Genomic DNA, 14,953 nt, shown 5'->3' on the forward strand with positions numbered 1-14,953 from the left:
ATTGCTAAGAATCACACTTTTCATGAGCGGACAAAGCATATTGAGATGGACTGCCATTATGTCAGAGAGGCATATCTACAAAAAGTCATCGATCTTCCTTATGTGACTTCAGAATATCAGTTGACAACTTTCTTCACCAAGGCGCTTTGCTCTCCAAGATTCAACTTTCTCCTTAGCAAACTTTCGGTCATTGTGCCCTAAGTTTGAGGGAGGGTGTTAAAATGTATCTCTCTTATGTAAATATTTACATATATATATAAAGAGAGATACATATACATATATACATGATGTATATATGTATATGTATCTATCTTTATATATATATATATGTACATATATATGTTTCCTTTTTTTTTCTTGTAAAACTCGCAAGGGTATTTTAGTCATTTCCCTTCCTTTTGCGCATATTCATAATTATGAATATGTTGTAATATTTTTTGTATTTTTACTTTTTCTTTTTTTTTTTCTTTTTTCTCTTCATTTTTTTTTTCTTTCTTTTTGTTGACTCAAAGTCAACTTGGAGGGGGCTCAACACTAGCTGTTGAGCCTCTCTAACGGTTAGAATTCTAACCGTTGGAGGGGCTCCAACAGCTAGTGGAGCTCCTCCAAGGCTCCTTTCCTCTTATAAATAGGGGAGTTCCCCCTTTGCAAAACTCACTTCTTGGAGCTTTTGTTCTCCATTCTTCTTAATAAAATTATTTATATTTTGTATGCCTTTGTGCATTTGAGTTTCTTTATTGTACCTTCGTGTACATTTGTTCTAAGTGTTCTTGTGTATTTGTGCACATTGGTAGTGTTGTGCTTATCGCACACTTTATCTCTTTTTTGAGATATTTTCACATTTGACACACTGCATAAGCTACGACACCACACAGTATTTTGAAGAATGACGACATCAGATTTGTACCAGTCCAAACAACTCTACAGGAGCAAAGCAAAAACCTCAACGTCATCTCTGACCACGACCAAAAAAACCTGTGTATTTAATCACAGCTCTGTTAGAAGCACAATTCCGATGAAGACTGCTCACGGTACAGGATTCACGACATATAAAAAATGGAACTATGCGATACACCATTCACGGCAACCCCAGATCAATTGAAAGGTTCCAACAAAATAAATTTTTTCCATTCGGATCCAAGATTAACATAGGATTTTCTTTAGATTCACGACTGAGGGCTGGTTCAATTGATAAATTCTTTTCAAATCAGAAAATACTAAGTTCACAGCCTTTGCACATCATAATTGACGATACACAATCCAGATGACAGACAACTCACCGATCTCTATGGATCTGTTATAGATCTGTGTCCCACATTTGACGATACACGATCCAGTTGATAGAGAACTTACCGAGCTCTATGGATCTGATTACAGATCTGTGTCTTAACTGTTGTCAGACATCAGATCTGTTATCAGATCTATGCCACTCAAATTAAAAGGAGAGCACACCTTTTTTTTTCAATTTTTTTTGGCGCAGATCGAACTCGTGCTCACGCTCCCAAGACCTTCAGCTTTGATACCATGTGGAGAAATCCAATACTGCACAGGAACCGAGAGAGAGAGAGAGAGAGAGAGAGAGAGAGAGAGAGAGAGAGAGAGAGAGAGAGCAATTGAGAGGGAAAAATCGTGAACCTTTAGGGCTAAACACCTCTTGTTTAAATAGAGGTTAGCCTAAAAGACAAATTACAAGTAGGTCCCTCATTATATGAAAATTTCTAAAGAACCATCTTTTAAGAGTAAATAAATAACTTTAAGGACAAAACACTTGAAAATAACTAATGGTCGACTAGTCTTAACAGTATGCAAATGAGCGAAAACCTGAGCGTCATCTGCAATAGCAAGGCAGTAACAACACATATGCAAAAACAAGAGCCTAGGCGCAAAGCGCGACGACAAAGTAAAGACTGTAAGCAGGAATGCAACGCTAAGCCTCGGCGCAAAGCGCGACGACAAAGTAAAGACTGTAAGCAGGAATGCAACGCTAAGCCTCGGCGCAATGCGCGACGACAAGTAAAGACTGTAAGCAGGAGTGCAATGCAAAACCTCGGCGCAATGCGCGACGGCAAGTAAAGACATGATAGAAAGTAAAGGGCAAGGATCGCGAAATCGCGTCCTTGAGTTAAATGTGTATTCGTATAAATATATATATTTCTATATATATTTATTTAATGGTCCTTTTTTAGTTAATTGAACTTAATTCAATTGTCCAAGTCTTCCGTGTAATCTTCTATCTCGGAGAGTTGCAAGGTTGCTGGTGTCTGCGGGTGTAAACGATTGACGGCTCGGGTCGTGGAGCGCGAGCGGGATCCGTCGTAACTGCAAATATGCGATATTAACATGCAACCAAGACAAAAGCAAAAACAAGGAGAATACTTGACTTCTCCGATACATAGGGCTGGGGCAGGGCCGGACGACTCTTGCCGCCAAAAGAACAGGTGCAGTGGCCAACGGCCCCCGCTGGTTATTTAAAAAGGCAGGCACCGCCCCTGCTAGAAAGGTACAAAGGGCAGGGGGCCATCGGCCCCTGCTGGAACAGCAAAAAGGGCAGGGGCCTACGGCCTCTGCCGGAACACTAAAAAGGGTAGGGGACGATGGCCCCTACCAGGAAAATAAGCAGAGAGAGAGAGAGGCGTTGGGGCCAACAACCCCCTGCGGCTTTTGGGAGAGGAGGAAGGGGCCAAAGGCCCTTGTCGGCTTGCTTAACAGGGAAAAGAGACAGGGGCCAAAGGCCCCTATCGTTTCTGAGAGGAAAAAGGAGGCAGGAAGGGGTCCTGACCCCCCCTGGTAGAGACAAAAGGGCAGGCAGGGGCCCCAAAACCCCCTGCCGGAACCCTCCTCACAGGCGGCAGGGGTTTTACCCCTGCCGATCTGTCGGCAACTGGTAGGGGCTAAAACCCCTATTGCACGACCCTTCCTCGTCGTAAACAACCGATGGGAAGGGGCTTTTTGCCCCTATCTATCGACGACAAGGAGAAGAAGAGAAAAGGGAAAGAGGAGGCAGCGAAAGGAAAAAGAAAAGGCGTACCTGGTGGTCGCCGGAGGAGCTTCGGGTTGTCGACGGTCGGACGAGAGGTCGCAGTTGGTGTCGGGTTGACAGGGGTCTCCGGGATGGCTCGCCGGAGAGGATCGCCGGTGGTGGTGACCGTGGACGAGCGAGAGAGAGTCGGTGTGTAACGCCCCAAAAATCCAGGACTTGTAATTTTTAGAATAGTTTAGAAAGCTTTGAAATCATACAATAATCAGAGTTTAAATAATACTTCAACGGAAAATGATATTTTTAAAACCACAAGTCAATGGACCTTGAGCGCATTACAGCGTAAACTTTCCTTTGTCAAATCCCGCACAACCATTGAAATCAAATGGTTTAGAAATGGAGTTTCAATAATTGAGAATTCGTTTGTTGAAACCAAGAAGAAGCTTACTAAAACAGTTTTATTAACTCACGGTTTAATAAAAAAGAAATTTTGAAACACACTTTATACCAAATTTACCAACATGTCCTCAGGAGCGAAACGTCAGGGAAAGATCTCTATCTTGACCTCATCACGCCATTGTGCCATCGCAGACTGTATTACCTATCCATTACCTGCCCATAAAATGGGTCAGTTTCGCTAAAAACTGGTAGGTGCACAGACATGACAATATTGAACATAATTAAGCAGAATAATTTAATATGTCAAGTAGACAGACAATTATATAGCAATTTAATTTCAATAGATTCACAGAGCAACTATCATGAGCACAATGCTAAAATTATTACAAGCATTTTACTGGCACAAGTAGGCTAACTATTACAAGCAAAGCACTGCACAAGAAAGTTAACTAGCAAAATACAATGCTTCATCAACCACACACACACAATTCCATAAGTATTGAACCTGTTGTACCGTATGACTTTCATACGTGCATAACTGAACACATTGTGTGATCGGATTTAAATTATGTTTCGATATTAACTGGCCAAGCGGGTACGCACAAGGTACGACTCTAGAAACAGCCTAGACTGATCCGGGGGTTTATTATGTTATGTATTTTATGATAACCCGGATAGCTGACTGAGTCCGCACCTAAGGGGACGGTCGGTGACCAAGAGAGAAATCCCCAAAGCAGCATAAACAATGGATGCATCCCAAACATGGAGAGCTACCACCTAGGATAATTATGGTAGTCCCATTTCCCTAACTCCGATGACTGGGGAAGCCGAGTCTTTTGCTCGTAACTGTCATTAATAGCCTGTCCATCGAAGTTTTGTACCTTCCTGTCCTCTCCTGACAGGAGTCAGCGATTCGAATGAGTACATCAGGGGTAGTTAACTGAAGACTCATTCTACATACTCGGGCCTTTCGACCAATTCGAGTATCTTGCCGGTGAAGGCAAAAACATCACTTATTTAGGTGATCACAACACTTTGTTATTTGCACTTATCGAGGTTGTCACAACCTACTCATCCAATCATCGCAACGTAAGAAGACATACTTGTCAAAAAGTACGGTCGTACTTGTCAAAAGTACGACTACGATGAAAGGGAAATGGTTCCACAAAAGAAACCCCAACAGATATTATCTGCCAAAGAATTAACACAACACAACCTGTCAAGATAAGTCTTAAGTTCACTTCAACAACATTTTTCATATTTCATGATACAAGGTCATCTCGGATCTCTCGTCCGATCAACAAAGTACTTAACATGTTGTGCATGTCTAAAAGTATGCTATACTGAACCAGGGAGGTGTGTGGGCTTCTCAAAAGGAACACCCAACACACAACTTCATAACGATCCAAAGAATAAAAGAGTGCTCATTTGACACGATTCATCCTTAAAAGACATAATGCCACATTAAGTCATTCACACAAGTCACATCACTATCAATCTTGCATCCAAAATTTATCTTAGTATCGACATGCGACACTATATTGATAAATAAAGAATGGGTCCTTCAACAGAACCCCACCCATTCATAGGCTCATGCCCCTGATCGGGGTTATTCGAATTGGGTCGCAACTCGAATCGGGGTTATAAAATATTTCTCCCAAGTGTGTGGACTTGGGAGGACTCAAATGCAACTTCGAAATCCTGCGAGGATTAAAACTTAACTTTGCAAAAGCTGTGCCATTTGAAGAGCACTGGGTTCGCAGGAGGAAACCCTCTTTTAAAGAACTGCAATGCACAAGTACAACTTCTAGTGTTTTGAAAACAACTGAATCAGAATAGGCACAAGACTTCATTTATATAAGTACATATTTACCACAAATGTGAGCATATGCAAGTTATAACATGACGACAAGCAACTCTCGACTTGCGATGTCGCACATCAAGCGAAAAACACATAAGTAACACACGAGGTGCCAAACCATACCTTGACCACTTAGATAGGCAAACACATAAGGTCATAAGTAATACATGAGACACGAAGTCGTACCTCACTCAAAGGAAATATGCAGGCAGAAATGTATACAAGCAAACAAGGGCATATGTATTTCAAAAAGTGTGAAACCACCTTCAACACATAAGCAAATACGCAAATTAATACTCGAAGAGTAAAATCGTACCTCGACTCATAAACATGCAGACAAGAATAATACGCCACGCAAAGCAATATAAATCTAAGTACAACTAGCATGGACATCTTAATTATTTCAACTTAATTAGATCTATTGCCCCTTGTGCGACTTTACCCTACCTTGGGATGTCGTGCAACTGCGTACGCCTACGCGTGAGGATAATACGAGGGTTGAGCCACGGAGCACGATCGGGACCTGTTGCGTAAATATGCAAGAGTGTTAAATATTCAATTTTGCTAATATAATTAATGGTGCGACTGAGGCATTGGTAGAATTAGGCGACAGGGGACCTCGGCCCCTTCCTGACCGAACAACAAATGGCAGGGGCCTCGGCCCCTACCCGACAACAACTGATAGGGAGTAAAACCCTGATTGCTGATGACAGCGAGGCGGCAGGGGACGAGCCCCTGCCGACAGCAGCGAAGCGACAGGGGGAATAACCCCTGCCATCGGCAGCGAATCGACCGGGGGGGACAGCCCCTGTCGATAGCAACGAAGCGGCAGGGGTCGCGCCCCTGCTGACGGCAGCGAATCGGCAGGGGTTGAGCCCCTGCCGACGACAGCGAATTGGCAGGGGTCGAGCCCCTGCCGACGGCGGCGGATCGACAGGGGTCGAGACTCTGCCGACGGCGGATCGACAGGGGTTAAGCCCTTGCCAATACCGGCGAATCGGCAAGGGTCGAGCCCCTTGCCGTCAGCACAGAAGCGGCAGGGGTCACGCCCCTGCCGACATCACCGAGGTGGCAGGGGGCTAGCCCCTGCCAAAGAGAGAGGAATCGGGACAGCAGGAGCCATTAGCCTCCTGCCGACCCCTACGCAGGTCATGGCAGAGGGGAAAGTGACAGGGGGACGATCGACCTCCTGTCGGTCGCTCGATCTCCCACAAGAGAAAGGGGGTCCGCAGGGGCCATTGGCCCCTGCCGGCACTCCGGCGCACCCCAAAAGAGAGAAGGGGACGACCCCTGTCGGGTCTCCAATGGGCAAGGAGGGAGGGCGCGGCAAGGGCCGTGCGCCGCCTCCCGGCGTCCTGGCGAGGTGACAGAGAGAGATGGGAGGGGGAGGAGGAGAAGGTGGAGTGGCGTACCTGGGAGGCGGTGGCCGGCGTCGGCGCAGGCGCAGGGCACAGCGACGGCAGCGGTGGCGAGCGCAGAGAAGGAGGAGGCGGGGTCGTCGTGAGGGGATCGAGGGCGACGCTGGTGGCGTGCGCAGGGAAGGAGGAGGCGGCACAGGGGGGTGAAGGGCTGTGTGCCTTCCCACGCCCCCTGCAGTGCTTTTAAAAGCCTCAGGGGGGGCGACGAATGGGGAAACCCCTTAGGGGGGGGGGGGGGGGCGCTCGGGAAGAGGATTTAAAATCCTCTTCCTGAGTCGGGTTATTAAAACCCTAATGAAGAGGGGCCCGGGTCGGGTCCGGACCCGACCCGGCCTGGGTCCAATAATTTTTTTTTTATTTTTTTTAAATGCGGGTTTTACACGGTGAGGGAGAGAGAGTCGTGAGAGCGAGAGAGGGGAAAGGGAGGTTTCGAGAACCTCCCCCCCTTTTCCTGTCTTTAAGAGACAACGAGGGAGGCAGTGCCTCAGCTGGGTCCGGGTCGAGTCCGGGTCCGGATCCAACCTGAATCCAAGGCTGGCAGTCGACCTATGCCTGGGATCACAAATCCCCTTTTTTTTTACATGACCCAGCCGACCCAGTTGGCTGGGTTTTGGCATTCAACCAACCTCACCCAAACATGCAATCCCCGAGAAATCAGTCATGGGGACGATCCATGGGCCATTCCCCAATTCCATCCAAAGAAAAAAAACATAAGATCGAACTTGAGTTCGATTTCTCATCAAATTTCATAGGGGAGACCCGTACCTTTGTCCGACACTAGGTGGCTGCTGCAACCACGTGAGGTTGATTCCGCCGACCCCGATTGCTCACCGTGAGGGACGTGGGTATGATCAGGCCCTCCTACCTTCCGATCGCTGAAGATGAGACCGCGACAACTTTCTTGCCAACGAGAGAGAGAGAGAGAGAGAGAGAGAGAGAGAGATAACGGGATTTGGGATCCCCTATTTGAAGAAGGGGAACCCCCGAAAAGGAAGGATGGGATAGGTTTTCCCCCCTTTCCATTTGGCAGCCTCGCACGACCCCGCCCCCTGCTTCCATCGTGTTAGGGTTCTTTCAAAACCCTAACCGCCTCCTCCCCTTTGTTTTTATCGGGCAAACCCATCCTTTTTACTAATATTTTTTTTTCTGTTACACAGGGCGCGGCCTGGGTCCGATCCCGGGACCCGGTAACCGACCCCGAGTTTGGTCCGCGTCTTACCCCTTTTATATGGATCCACAAGTTGGATCCAACTGTGGATCCTCGTATTAAGTTTATATATATATATATATTTTTTTTTGTTTTAAATATTTATTATTAATATCTTTATTATTATTTTAGTATAAACGTTGATATCATTTATACATAAATACCCCTTTATGGGTCCTAGATCCAAAATGTGGATTTCAGGCCCAATTTGCATATTTCGAACTATTTTGTAATATAAACAAAAATTAATAGTGAAAAATTACGGTTTGTACAAGGGTGGCGACAGCAACTGCCGCAGAGAAGGTCGAGGGCGTGTTGGTTAGGACCCGATACATGAGCCCCTCCTTCAGTCCCCAAATAAACTTTTCTGCCCGCTCGCGATCATCAGTGAAAAGATTGGGGCAATAGGGTTCTAAGCTCTGAAATTTGGCGATATAATCTGTCAAACTCGAATTGCCCTCACTGAGCTCCAAGAACTCCACCTTCTTCTCCCTCGCATGAGGTGGGAAGTAGTTATCCAAGAAAGCCTTTCTGAAAGCTTCCCAAGGAATAGGTGAAATTCCCGGAGACTGCACACCCCGGGCCATGTCCCACCAACTGCAGGCATTGTCCTTCAACCTGAAGGTCCCGAATAACGTCTTCTTGTCGTCGAGGACTAACAAGACCTCGAACACTCGTTCCACCTCCTTCACCCCGTTATCGGCCATGTCTGGGTCGGGCTTGCCGTCGAAAGTCAGACGGTCAAGCTTCAAAAATTTTTCATACATCACTGCAGTATACGGGCTCGGTTCAGGAACTGGCGCTGGTTTCCTTTGGGAACGAATCTGGTCTCGCATAGCCGCTGCCAAGGTACTTAGGGAATCCATCACGAATCCCTGCTGATCTGACCATTCGGCAGCAGACTCTTCGTTCAAGTTCTTTACCATCCTTGAAGTAAACAAAAAATACCAAAGATTAGAAATTTCAGGAAGCTCAAGATAGAAGCCAAAACATAAGTATTATTCATGCTTAACATGAGTAGTTTATAAAAAACCAGCAATGTTGGTACATAAGCAGAACGTGTCAAGCCACTTAGCTTAACAAGACAAAAATACACCTACAAAGCAAGATGAAAAGTATACTCACAGCGCGATGCAGATGCTCAATGGTTAAGAATCCTTGCTAACCTGGCTCTGATACCAAGTGGTAACGCCTCAAAATTTCAAACTTGTGAACCTTTTCAGAAAACTGGCAAGAGACTAGAAATATCTCTTTTCTTTAGAGTTTGTTTATGAAATCAGCGAAAGACTATTCTTTTGTTGAATTCAGAAAGGCAAGCTGACAACTTTGGACACGTTAGCTAAAAGAACCAAAATGCACAAACCATGCTACTTGCAAGATACTTGGAAAAGCCACTTCCATTAAAAGAACTTTCTAAATAGTACAAAATTCGGATATCCCAAGGAAAAATACGTTACAAAACCCAAAACGTCCAGGACGCGAGCTAAGAGCAGGAAGAAGAAAGTCTTGAAGTCATCTTGCTATCGCGTCATCGCACGTGGTGTACCTAATCATCACCTGTACCCATAGAATGGGTTAGTTTTGCGAAAAACTAGTAGATGCACAAGCGAGACTATAGGAAACTGAATTATGTACATCTAATTTAACAGGTTACGCAATTTGAAGCAGATATGCAGTTAAACAGGTAAGCAGTGCAAAACAGGTAAGTAGTGCAACTGTCAAAACGCAGCATGACGATTCATTTGATCGTAAACTGTGAACTACCACACAACAAGCAAGTCTCACGACCCAACAACCAGTGTGAACAGACTTTATGTTTCGATATTACTGGCCTGCGGGTACGCACAGGCAAAACGTAGAAACAATTGAGACTAGTTCGGGCGTCTGTTATTCTATGTATTTTCAATAACCCGAATAGCTAGTTGAGTCCGCTCCTAAAGGGACGACTTTAGCCGAGAGAGGATTCCCCAAAGGCAGGTAAGCAGTGTCACAGATGCATCCAACTTCTGCAGAAGTGTTGAGCTAACTATTGTAGCCCCTTTCCTCCTAACTCCAATGACTGGGGAGGCCGGATCATTGCCCGTGGGGTGGTTGTTAACAACCTGTCCATTGGAGTTTTGTACCGCTTTGTCCTCTCCCTTGACAGACAACAAGAAGCGAATGGGTGCATTAGGGGTTGCTTAACTAACGACCCATTCTATGCTGTGGTCTTTAAACCACTCGAGCATCTTGCCTGTGAAGGTGAATCAGTCACCAATTAAGTGATTACAACATTGTGCATTTAGCACTATTCGAGGTCGCACGACCGTCTCATCTGATCATCGTAGTACTAGTGTGTAGTGCACGACTACAAGTACTCTAAGATGAAGGGGGTATAGCTCCTCAATAGGAGCCTCAACAGGAGTGTTTCACAAAGATGTAATGTTTCTCAAACTTTACTTTTGACATTCTTTATCTTTTGAAACAGTCAGCTGCTTGTTTCAACATTTGGCATGCGATTTTCTCGAATCTCATCCGCTATCGGGGTATCTACATGTCTCGCATGACTCAATACCAGCCTCGATAGACGGGATACGGGTTTCTCAACAGAACCCCCACTAAGAAGTTCGCTCGAACCCGAATTTGTCTGCAGGACTGCGTACTCGAAGAACCCGGATCCTTGCTAGGGATCCCTCTCCTTCGACGATGTGGAATCGCTAAGCTCCTGACTCAACTCTTGTCACAAGAGGGAGAGCGGTAAATGCCTCTTGCTTCCTCCACGAGGATGCCTCTGAAGCGTATGTAAATGAGTGAAAACCTGAGCGTTATCTGCAATAGCAAGGCAGTAACAACACATATGCAAAAGCAAGAGCTTGGGTGCAAAGCGCGACGGCAAAGTAAAGACTGTAAGCAAGAATGCAACGCAAAGCCTCAGTGCAATGCGCGATGGCAAATAAAGATTGTAAGCGGGAGTGCAACGTAAAACCTCGGCGCAATGCGCGACGACAAGTAAAGGCATGACAGGATGTAAAGGGCAAGGATTGCGAAACGGCGTCCTTGAGTTAAATGTGTATTCGTATAATTATATATATATATTTATATATATTTATTTAATGGTCCTTTTTAGTTAATTGAACTTAATTCAATTGTCCAAGTCTTCCGTGCAATCTTCTCCTATCTCGGAGAGTTGCAAACTTGCTGGCATCTGCGGGTGTAAACGATTGACGACTCAAGTCGCGGAGCGTGAGCGGGATCCGTCGTAACTGCAAATACGAGATATTAACATGCAACCAAGACAAAAGCAAAAACAAGGAGAAGACTCGACTTCTCCGATACATAGGGCTGGGGTAGGGCCGAACGACTCTTGCCGCCAAAAGAATAGGTGCAGGGGCCAACAGCCCCCGCTGGTTATTTAAAAAGGCAGGGGCTGCCCCTGCTGAAAAGGTACAAAGGGCAGGGGGCCATCGGCCCCTGCTGGAACTGTAAAAGTGGCAGGGGCCTTCAACCCCTGCTGGAATACTAAAAAGGGCAGGGCCGATGGCCCCTGCCAGGAAAATGAGCAGAGAGAGAGAGAGAGGCGCAGGGGCCAACAGCCCCCCTGCGACTTTTGGGAGAGGAGGCAGGGGCCAAAGGCCCCTGTCGTTTCTGAGAGGAAAAAGGAGGAAGGGAGGGGTCTCGTTCCCCCCTGGTAGAGACAAAAGAGCAGGCATGGGCCCCAACCCCCCCTGCCAGAACCCTCCTCACAGACGTAATGGGTTTTACCCTTGCCAATCTGTCGGCAACTGGTAGGGGCTAAAGCCCCTGTTGCACGACCCTTCATCGTCGTAAGCAACCGACAGGAAGGGGCTTTTTGCCCCCGTCTGTCAACGACAAGGAGAAGAAGAGAAAAGGGAAAGAGGAGGCAGCGGAAGGAAAAAGAAAAGGCGTACCTGGTGGTCGCCGGAGGAGCTTCGGGCTGTCGACGGTCGGACGGGAGGTCGCATGTGGTGTCGGGTTGACAGGGGTCTCCGGGATGGCTCGCCGGTGGCGATGATCGTGGACGAGCGAGAGAGAGTCGTGAGAGCGAGAGAGGGGAAAGGGAGGTTTCGAGAACCTCCCCCCCTTTTCCTCGCTGTCTTTAAGAGACAACGAGGGAGGCAATGCCTCAGCTGGGTCCGGGTCGAGTCCGGGTCCGGATCCAACCCGAATTCAAGGTCATTTAAATAATAATTTTTTTCTGAGTTTTACGTCACTTGGGAAAACCAAGTTTCAAATCATTGTTGAGAAGCCTGTGAGATAATGTGGCTGCATAATTAGTGTAGCAAATGAGACAAGATTCACCTGAGCATCCACATTCGTCCTCTGAAGGCTGTTGACTCTATCTTTTGGACGATGTGTCTCAAAGTAACAATCTTGTAGAGAGTTCACTTTAAGCTCTTTCATATCCTTTTGTTTATGTTTTTGTGACACAATGCTGCTGTTTTGTTTCTCCAGTTTCATATCCTTGCGTAATAAATTTGCTACCGTGATTATGTTCTAATAATATTTGTTTAACCTTTTATTCCCGTGTTATGTAGACATTATCAGTTTTCTTCTCAGGCTTTTTGCAGTTTTCTTTTTTTTTCCAACTTTTTGGTTAGCAAATTGTGCTAGTGCTAACATCCTTCTACAGACCTAGCAAGTATGTATATGTTGGTTTTTGCCTTAGAGCTGATTTAGTCCTTTTATTGATCAACTGACCTTCAACATGCTTCTGGTGTTACAGAAATCCTGGTGCTGAAGGTTGGAGTTTGAGGAAAAAACATTTTGAGACAATTACATTACTTATACGATATTGTCGGGCTCTTTTTCCTTCAGGTTCTGCAGCTGAGATATGGTCTGAGTTTGAGTGAGTTTTTCTTGTTTCGAATAACAGTTGAACTCAATACTTTACTCATTATTTTTTAAACTTTTAACTTAAAAAAAATACAAGAGTATAACAAAAATATATGTAAAAACAGGCCCTGTGTGGACGTGTTTTTATTTATTGTTTACAAACATAAATAAAACACATTTGATAAAGAAGAATCTGTCTTTATTTTTAATTAAGTGAACCTTTGGATCACTAACTACTTAAATTAGAATAAAGAAGAAAAGGAGATAACTGGTGATGGTGATTAGGGGTGGCCATCGGGCTGGGTGCCCGTCGGGCCTTCAGGTACCCAGCCTGAATCCGGTCGGGCTCAGGCTGCAACAGCCCGATTAGGCAAACGGACTCTAATCGGGCCGGGACCTTGTGTAAATTACATAGGTCCTGACAGGCCCGACTCAGTTAACGGGTCAGGCCTAAAGGGTCTGGCCCAAGCCCGAGTATGATTGAGTCAGGCCAGGCTCAAGATGAGACATGGGTTGAGCCTGTCAGATCCTAATCGGGCCGGCCCAGTGGCCACCCCTAGTGGTGATGGTAGTGGTAGTGAAAAAATAGTGGTGCTGATGGTGATGGTAGTGAAAAAGTGGTGGTGGTGAATAAATGGTGGTGGTGGTGATGATGGTGACAATGGTGGGGGTGAAGAAATGATGGTATTGGTGGTGGTGGACCTGGTGGTGTGATGGTGATGGTTGTGGTGGTAGTACATGCATTCTAACAGATGCTTTTATTTGTTTTTTGGTAAAATTTGTGACAAATATCAACTTTTTAGCACTATATTTGTTGGAGGCCTTTGTGTTACTTAATGAGAGCAATTATCTGTAGACCCTTTTTAGAAAATCCATGGCACAAGTCATCCTTTGAGGGCTCAGGTTTTGTCAACCTATTCCTGCCGACAAACTCAGAAAACCAAGGATATTTTTCAAAGTAAGTATCAATTTCTTATGGATGGTGGAAGTTATTTTGCCTTCATTTTCATAATTCATGAATCATAGGTTTGCTTTTTAATGGCAGTAATTGTATTCAAACCTGTTTGGATCTCTGGGGTTTGGTACCACATTGCGAATTCTGGGATCTTCAATGGGCTGATCTTATTGCCCGCTGCATAAAGAATTGCAGTGCAATTGATTGGGAGGTTTTTTTGCCAATACTCTTTACTCATTACCTGAATATGTTTGAGGTGCGTGTGGTGTATTTACTTTTTATTAGTTCATGCAGTTATTTTTCTATTGCTTCTAGAGTTCTATATGGTTTAACCCCTTTATGGCAATTTCATTATGTAATACCACTACAGTATGATTCAGTTAGAGCACTCAGTGTTCTCAAAATATTCCATGCTCATTGTTTTGTCTTTCTCTATATAAAATTTACTGCCTGTTTGTTTTAAGATTGCTTTCTATGTCCACTTAACTGTAGTGGTTTTATTCTAGGATACTGAAAAGGACATATTCTCTTTCCAGATGATAAACATTTTATAGTTGATGAAGCTTTTTGTATTAATTATCTACACTGTCACTTTGAATAGATCCTAATATGAACATGAAAACCTTAAGCTTTTTAGTGGAACACTAAAAAAAAAAAGCCCATCTAAAAACCTTACCTTGCTCTAGTAACTTTTGACACTAGAAAACAATTAACATTAGCATTTTCTGTTGTAGGAGACGCTTCCTGTTCACGTGAGCAAATCCAAATATGAACCCGATAACCACACTAAAAGCAAAACAAGAATCTAAAGAAAAAAAATGGCACACCAAATTTACCTGGAAAACACTTAAGGGAAAAACCACAGGGCAAATCCGATCCACCATGCAATAAACAAGTCATCAACTTCTCTCTTAAAGAGCACTATGAGATCACAGAATTCATAAAATACACCTATGTCTTGGCCAAAGATCGATACTGAGATTTTAAACCACGAAGAAAAGTGTGTGCAAGGAAGCCCGGAGATGCTGCTGCCCTTCTCCCTCTTTTCTCTTCCTTTTTATTTCTCTCTCTCTCTCTCTCTCTCTCTCTCTCTGACACACACACACCTTTTTTTTTCTTTTTTTCTTAGTCAATGCACACATAAGAGAGAACATCCTCTCTCTCTCTCTCAAAGGGAAACAAGAGACGTGAGGTGGGAGGGGAGATCCTCCCCACCTCTTTCCTATTGGGTCACTTGACCTATTGCGGGGCCAGCTAACCCAACAATCTCCCCCTTTGGCTACATGAGAAGGACTCTTCCATG

At 45.0% G+C, this 14,953-nt stretch overlaps 2 protein-coding genes across 2 annotated transcripts in view; both read left to right on the forward strand.

Annotated features, from left to right (window-relative positions):
* LOC149812617 (proteasome activator subunit 4-like) overlaps positions 1-12,929 on the forward strand; it is a 32,025-nt gene extending 19,096 nt beyond the window's left edge. The window contains exon 4 of the mRNA XM_089992257.1: positions 12,586-12,929. The gene's annotated coding sequence lies outside the window, so the exon portion shown is untranslated. The remainder of the gene's footprint in view (positions 1-12,585) is intronic.
* Positions 12,930-13,814: 885 nt separating this feature from the next.
* LOC149812618 (proteasome activator subunit 4-like) overlaps positions 13,815-14,953 on the forward strand; it is a 54,756-nt gene continuing 53,617 nt past the window's right edge. Inside the window, exon 1 of the mRNA XM_089990740.1 lies at positions 13,815-13,906. The gene's annotated coding sequence lies outside the window, so the exon portion shown is untranslated. The remainder of the gene's footprint in view (positions 13,907-14,953) is intronic.

Source organism: Nuphar pumila, chromosome 16 (assembly GCF_984573655.1).
Source record: "Nuphar pumila chromosome 16, dmNupPumi1.hap1.1, whole genome shotgun sequence".
NCBI lineage: Eukaryota > Viridiplantae > Streptophyta > Magnoliopsida > Nymphaeales > Nymphaeaceae > Nuphar > Nuphar pumila.